The sequence below is a fragment of the Montipora capricornis genome, chromosome 1 (assembly GCF_036669925.1).
Source record: "Montipora capricornis isolate CH-2021 chromosome 1, ASM3666992v2, whole genome shotgun sequence".
In the NCBI taxonomy this organism is placed as follows: Eukaryota; Metazoa; Cnidaria; class Anthozoa; order Scleractinia; family Acroporidae; genus Montipora; species Montipora capricornis.
In genome coordinates, this window is record NC_090883.1 from 33,272,175 (window position 1) to 33,279,674 (window position 7,500).

The following is a 7,500-nucleotide window of genomic DNA, read 5'->3' on the forward strand; positions in this document are numbered from 1 at the left end:
TTTTTCCGATGATGATTCGGTGATATTCGGAAACAATCCGAGTGCTCCTTTGCTGGAGTCGAACCTACGACGACCTTCCGATTACTGGTACAGTTCGGATGCACCACTACCGAAGTACAGGATACGTCGTTGCTTGTAGTTGTCGTTAGCGTATGGCGCAGAAATACACGAAAATTGGTCAAGTATGGTTATTTGTGTAGGCAGTAATAAATTATCACTGGGAGTCCTCACTCACAAACGCCCCGAGTAGAAGTAAGTTATGGAAAGAGGCGAGCCCGGAAGCGGAAGAAGTGGGAGCCATGGCAACACGCTGGCCATCGCTGAGGGGAGGTGGGAGGGTCGAACACCCGACGTCCGTTCAAAGCCAAAGAGAGAAATAAACGGGATAAAACAATCCTCTTTATACCAAAATGGTAGTAACAAGAGATGCACGGAAATTTTCGACTTAAATCTCAAGGGAATAAATGGCGTTTGTACACGATGGTCCCCAGTGAAAATAGTTTCATGTAGACTAATGATTTCGAGTGCAATTTGTATATGTAATAGGACTACATCTTGTCCAATTTGGAAATAACTGGATGAGAAAATTCCTCGGACTGCCAAATTGGACAAGGCCTACCGGACGAGCCCGTAGATCTAATCCAATTTGGTAGCCCGACGAATTTTTTGAATCCAATTATTTCCAAACTGGAAAAGCATATAGTCTTGCTACCAATTAATTATATAGCTTCCAAAAACAGATGAACACGGCAAATATTTGACACTCAAAAAATAAATCATACACATGCAGAATCATGCGTTAAAGGGCCACTGACAACCACAAGTCTTTGCGGGCGTGCAAGCTATCGGCGCCATTTTCTGTAATACAGAAACTAGTATTTCTTGAAAAGTCAAATTCCATCGCCTCACATCGTCGTGTTTTGGATGCCCAGTAGCTTCAAACTTTGTTAATATTTTCCTTAATGTTTAAATATTGTATTTTTGGCGTTATTTAGGTGTTGTGCTTGTGTTAAAAGCGAAATGAAAACTGTGAAGAAAGGTCGCCCGCCGAGGAAGAAAAAGCGCCATGTTATTTGGCTCACTACTTCAACCTTAAGATTATGGTACGAAAGGAGGAAGGCGTTTGGATTAAAAAACAAATCGAACAGCGAATTCGGAGAAGTTCTTCTTCACGGGATGTTTCTGAAGCGAACCGGCCGATTCGATTGCCCGGATAATAGCAACAACAAAGGCGCGCAAAGGACACTGGTTGTCGGTGGCCCTTTAACCTTCAAATTGGAGAAAACAGCAGTTTGATAGCAATGATATTAAAGAGCTGCAACCTGATTGGCCAATATTACAATCCTGGACAAAAGTGTTGGGAAGGTAGCGTCACTTTTTAGATAGCCCCCCTCCCCCCCTTATCAACATTGAATATAGGGGAGGGGGCCACAAGAGCATGCTCTTTCCCAAATAGTTCAGCCAATAGAATAATCGGATTGGGTGTGAAGTGAAGTGATGCGCACAACCTTCCCAACAACGTTTGACCAGGATTGTAGGTGCTTTTATTTATCTTGACAGTTGATTGCTTGATGGAAAGTATCCAGATTTCTCTCAAATTGAACGGTTTGTTCAAAGCTGAAGCAAACGTTCCAGCAAAAACTATCCAATTTATTTTAAACAGATCCGTTGGCAATATTGGATTTTGATGCAGCCATATAATGAGGAAGAGATAAGTAAGAGCACGAGCCCGTAGGGCGAGTGCAATTCGTAGTCTGAAAAACTTACGTGTGCTTATTTATCCCTAATAGTATACACGAAAAAATTTAAGAGCGTTGATTGGCTGACAGCATGTCAATTAATCCCAAACAGAGTGAATTTGAAAAGTGAAATTGTTGCATCGATAGCCAATCAAATGCGAGCCCTGGACACCGTATGCTTCTGCGTATGCGTTGCTTCTGCTTAACCATCTCGAATTTTTTCATGTATATTACGAATACGTAATCACATGACTCCTCTCGTGCAATTTCGATTAAATAAGCACTTGTAAAATTCTTTCAATGACCACAAATTCCGGTTCGTGCAATTTGGTGCGTCTTTTAAAAGAATTACTCGAGCTTATTTATTCCAAATTGCACTCGAAATCATGCGATTTGCTATACAAATTTGCACGAGAAAAATTATGTAATTACTTATTAATAATATTCATGAGAAAATTTCGAGACAAACATTGCCGTAATTGAGTAGAAACAACGCACGCGTGTCATGCAATCACTTGAAAATTGCGCCACCTTGGGCTCGGATTTGATTAGCTGTTTGTGTGACTTTATTTGACCATTGACAAATCAGAATGCTTGGTTGTTACCTCCTTTTGCAGCGAATTGCATATTTTCTGCACTGTTACCTGGAAATTGCATTTCTCTTAACCAATCAGAACAGAGTCATTTCTTGAACTCCCAAGTGTTGATATATGAGGGCGCTTTTTCAAGGGGGAATACCCTGGAACAGCAAAACAGGTGGAATATCCAAGAAGCGTGTGGTGATGGGATCTGCATCCCGTTTGCGGCGCCAACGGAATAGCATTTTTTCCCTCTTGGAAGCGCAATTAAAACGAAAAATGTAAAACCATTTACCACCACTTTCTACCATATATTAATTCGTATATTCTTAAAATAGTCTACCGATAAGTAGTCTGTTATTTCTTCCGAATGAAAGCAATGCGTCGTTTGACAAAGAAGTACCGAAGTAGTTCGACGAAGTCATCAAAATCCATGTAGTCTCTACAAAAATTAAACAATTCAACTTACCGGTACTTCGGATATTGCTGGTTTAAGGTGTCCCTCTTTTGCTTCTCGGCCACCTTCTTCTTTTCAATCTAAAGAAGCGATAAACAACGGTAAAAACTCTGGAGGTTTACTGCTTATTTATCTGGAACTATTTTGAAAATGTAACCTGAACAGTACAACGGTCTTCACCTGAATGCCCCACTATCGAACAAATGTCAACACTTTAGCCAATAACAGCTACAGAAAATCAAATACGCCAATCAGAACGAAGAGCAGTTAGGTGCAGCGCGGGAAACGCATCACGGCATTGAATTACCTTTTACTTCCGATTGGCTGATCGGCTGAAACTTTTAAACCCAATCAGCGAAGCAAATAAAAAACAATTCCTTTTCGACACTCAATGAATGAGTTGCCAGTAATTGGATCCGTGCTTTATACGCAAAGGGTTCTGGGATCGCCAGGGGGCAAACATTTCAAGTCGCTGTGAGAAAATGTATGGCAGAAACTTATTCGACGTCCAAAAAAACGATTTTGGAGAGAGATCAACGCTTTTTTCGACGCAGTGTTATCAGACATCGATTTGGACAATGTTGATACGTGGCAAGTGTAAGTTTTTCTTTGAATAACCGTCGTGTACACTGTGTTTTGAGGAATGTTCTAGACTGCTAGAGCATGTTTTATCTGAGCCCTTAGCTAGTCTTATGATTGCTGGGGATCTAAACTTTCATATGGAGAATTCTAACAACGCCCTTTCCAGGCAGTTCATTGAAATTCTTGAAACCTTTGATCTCAAACAGCACGTGTTTTCTCCAACTCGTGCAACTGGCCACACCCTAGATCTGCTAATAACAAGATTAAATGAGGAACTTGTAAAAAATGTTAAGATCCATGACTCGATGATCTCTGATCATCTTGCAGCATTCTGTAACTTATCTCTCAAAAAACCTAAGTTTAGGAAGAAAGTTATTAGCACTCGAAAATTGGATATTGACTCCTTTCGCGAGGATGTTCGTAATTCTTCTCTATTTCAAGAAGAACCCATTGACTTGGATAGTGCAGTTGCTCAATATGATAATGGTCCCAGATTGTTGTTGGATCAATACGCCCCCGCTAAAAAGCGTTTGGTGACAATAAGACCTTTTGCACCGTATAATTCGCCAATAGTTGCTAGTGAAAAACGGAAAAGACGTCGCTTAGAGAGAAAATGGCGGAAGACACGCCTACAGAGTGATAGGGAAGCGTACCAGTATCAGTGTTGCGTTGTCAACGAGTTGATTAGTTCACTAAAATCTACTTATTATACATCATGAATTAATAAGCATTCCTCGGATCAAAGAGTGCTGTTTAGAACTGTAAACAAGCTTATTCAGAAATCTCATGAGACACGATATCCACCTTCTCTTAGCAATGCTTTACTTGCTGATTCGTTTGCTGACTTTTTCACTGCTAAAGTTGAAAAGATTCACACTGCCCTTGTGGCAAGAAACAGAGATCTATCGTCAGCGGATGATAATGAATTGTTTACCAACGTTGCTGAATTAAATAACTTTCCAGAGGTCAGTCAAGATGACGTTAAGGAATTTGCTTATAAGCCTTTAAACAAGTCCTGTTGTCTTGATCTTCTGCCGGCATCAGTCACTACTTAAGGATTGTTTTCCTGTACTCCTACCTACTTTTACCAGGATGGTTAATTTGTCATTGTCAACTGGTTATATGCCTGATGCCCTAAAGATTGCTTCTCCTTTACCGACATTAAAAAAACCAAGTGCTGATTTCAAGCAGTTCACAAACTTTCGGCCAATCTCAAATTTAAAGTTTATTTCTAAGCTGGTTGAAAAGTCTGTTGCAATTCAACTGACGAAACATGTCATGACCAACCATCTTGACGAGACGTTTCAGTCAGGATACAAAGAATTTCATTCAACTGAAACAGCACTACTTAGAGTACATACTGACATCTTGTGTTCTTTGGATCAAAACAAGTCGGTTATATTACTCTCATTAGACCCGGTTTCAGCAGCATTTGTTACGGTGGATCATGCAATACTAATATCCCGAGTCTCGAACCGTTTTGGGGTGAAGGGAACTGCATTGGCTTGGTTTAAGTCCTACTTAACCTCCCGCCAACAGTTTGTTAATGTAGAAGATGACATGTCATCAAGGCGACCGTTATTGCGTGGGGTGCCTCAGGGGTCTGGGCCCCACTGCTGTACCTTGTCTACACTGCGCCGATTCCTGATATCAACAAAAAGCATTACTTACTATACCATCTGTACGCTGACGACACGCAACTATATATTTCCTTCAACACCAATTGTTGTGCTGATCTATATGAGGCAAAGTTGCGTATTGAGCGCCGTGTTGAAGAAATAGACCTCTGGATGTGCAAAAACCTATTGAAACTTAACCAAGATAAAACTGAACTTGCTGTTATTAGCTCCAAATTTCGAAATAGTCCAACTCTTGAATATGTTCGGGTCGGTGATGAGTTCATTGCACCTAATTTGTCTGTACGTTACTTAGGAGTCATTTTGGACAATTGTTTTTGCATGGAACAACATGTAAAAAAGATATGTAGTGAGGCAAATTATCATCTCAGGAATATATCAAAGATCCGCAAATATCTCACCCTGGACTCTACTAAATTCTCATCCATGCTTTTATTAGCTCTAAGCTTGGCTATTGTAACTCACTCTTATATGGTATTCCAAAATACTTAGTTTGTAGATTACAGCGTGTTCAGAATACGGCGGCTCGCATTGTCACGTTAACAAGGAAGTACGATTCAAGCTACACGGGCTTCCCGTTCATTCACGTGTTATTTGTAAGCTCCTGTTATTAGTCCATAAAGCACTCAATGGCAAAGCACCCTCTTACATTTCTAGTCTCCTGAGCCATTGTAAGTGCTCTCGGTCTTTACGCTCCAGTGGGCAAGAAATGCTCACTGTGCCAATGGCTAAACTAAGCGTTCAGCATTTCTGCGCCAAGGCAATGGAATAATTTGCCTCTTAGCATTCGTAAATCTCCATCAATCGCTATTTTAAAAAGACATTTGAAGACTTAATTCTTTTCTTTTTTAACTTTTATTTTTTGTACAATAAATATATAAGCTCTGTAACTATTTATCTCGGTATTTTATTATTTTTTTTAGCTTTGAAGTTCTATGTCAATCTGTTCATTGTAAAGCGCTATGAAAGAGTAGCTGAATAGCGCAATATAAATTATTGTTATTATTATTATTATTCTTATTCTTCTTCTTCTTCTTCTTCTTATTATTATTATTTTTCAACTCTTTATTCATTCCAAAGCTTAAAGGGCCTATGTCACGCAAAATGTAGTGTCATGACACCCAAAATGCACAAAAAGTAGAATGAAACATTGCAATAACCTCTTAAAACTGTTGAACAACAAAAGAAATACAGTAAAAGGAAAAGAATCATCTTGTTTTTGATGTAACAATTATTTTATCAGTAGAAGATGTCCATATTACCATTTTCGAGTTTAAAACGCGGTATTATTTAAAGGTTCCCCCTAAACACCCTAAAATAACGTGACATAGCCCCTTTAATCCTGTTTGTGAAAACTGTGAAATTGTACTCTAATAGATGGTTTTTACTTGACGCCATAACGGCCATGTTGGTGCACAGAACAATAGAGAAAAAAGTCTTTTGGGAATTTAACTCTATTATAAAGCAAAACACGAGCCATAATTTACTATTATTATACATTGGTGTCGCCAGCTCGATTTTGATTGGCTATAAGCACGCAGCTAATTCTTGCTTCCTCTGTTTCTCCTACGTCATAGCTACAGACAATAACCTTCGGCTTCGGCATTGGCCTTGATAATTATCGCTATCATGCTCAACCTCATCCAATAATTGTTAATTCTACGAGGGCGCGCTGGGTATGAAGTGATAGATGACCAACGGCGCCTCGTTGGTTATAATCATTTTATATCCAGCAAGCCCGAGTAGAATAATTGTTTTATTAAAAAACTCCGCAGGATCAACAACTCTTCCACTGAAGCATCGATTTTTGCCTCGGTCAATTCCGTCCAAAACGGCTTTTGTCGGCTATTTTTCCTCAGAGCTGCAAAAATGTTTTCAGCTCTTTTTTATTGCTGACGTGTTCTTTGACCATATTAGGTACAGCAGGTATATGAACTAATGTGATAGCCAGTGTCCGGCGAGCCAATGAAAATGCTGGAAATCTGATATCCGTAGTTCAGTTTTGAATCATTCGTCTTACACGAGTTAATCGTCTCTAGTATAAATTCGACCACTGACTAGTTATTACATCCCTGATGAAATGGGTCAAAACGGTATAAACTTCCTCCAAAAAAAGTCTAACTGCCACATTGTTGCTCGCTCTAAAATTTTACATTTAGAGTTCCCGGATTCATTTCCCGAACACAGCGAGCAATGAATGAATCAATGATTACACACTCCGGCTTGAATTCTGCCATGCTCACCCTTAAAAGTGTTACTATGATCAAAAAAAATGATCCCATTTTAGCATTTTAGCGTCCGGAAAAACTGACTTTCACTGTAAAGTTAAAGAGACTTTGTTCATTCAAGAGCTAAAGCCTTCCCTTAATGTAAATATTAGTAGTGAGAAGTTATTGCTGTTTTAGCTATTACTTTTCATTATGTCTAGACACGTACTGCTGCAGATCATTTTTCTCAGTCTAGGTTCCAGACCCCTATTGTTTACGATATATATATATAGTTTTTAA

General features: G+C 39.3%; 1 protein-coding gene across 2 annotated transcripts in view; it reads right to left on the bottom strand.

Moving 5' to 3' along the window:
- The window catches only part of LOC138039874 (coiled-coil domain-containing protein 93-like), a 94,486-nt gene that overhangs the window by 577 nt on the left and 86,409 nt on the right, over positions 1-7,500 (bottom strand). The gene's annotated exons all lie outside the window — the stretch shown is intronic.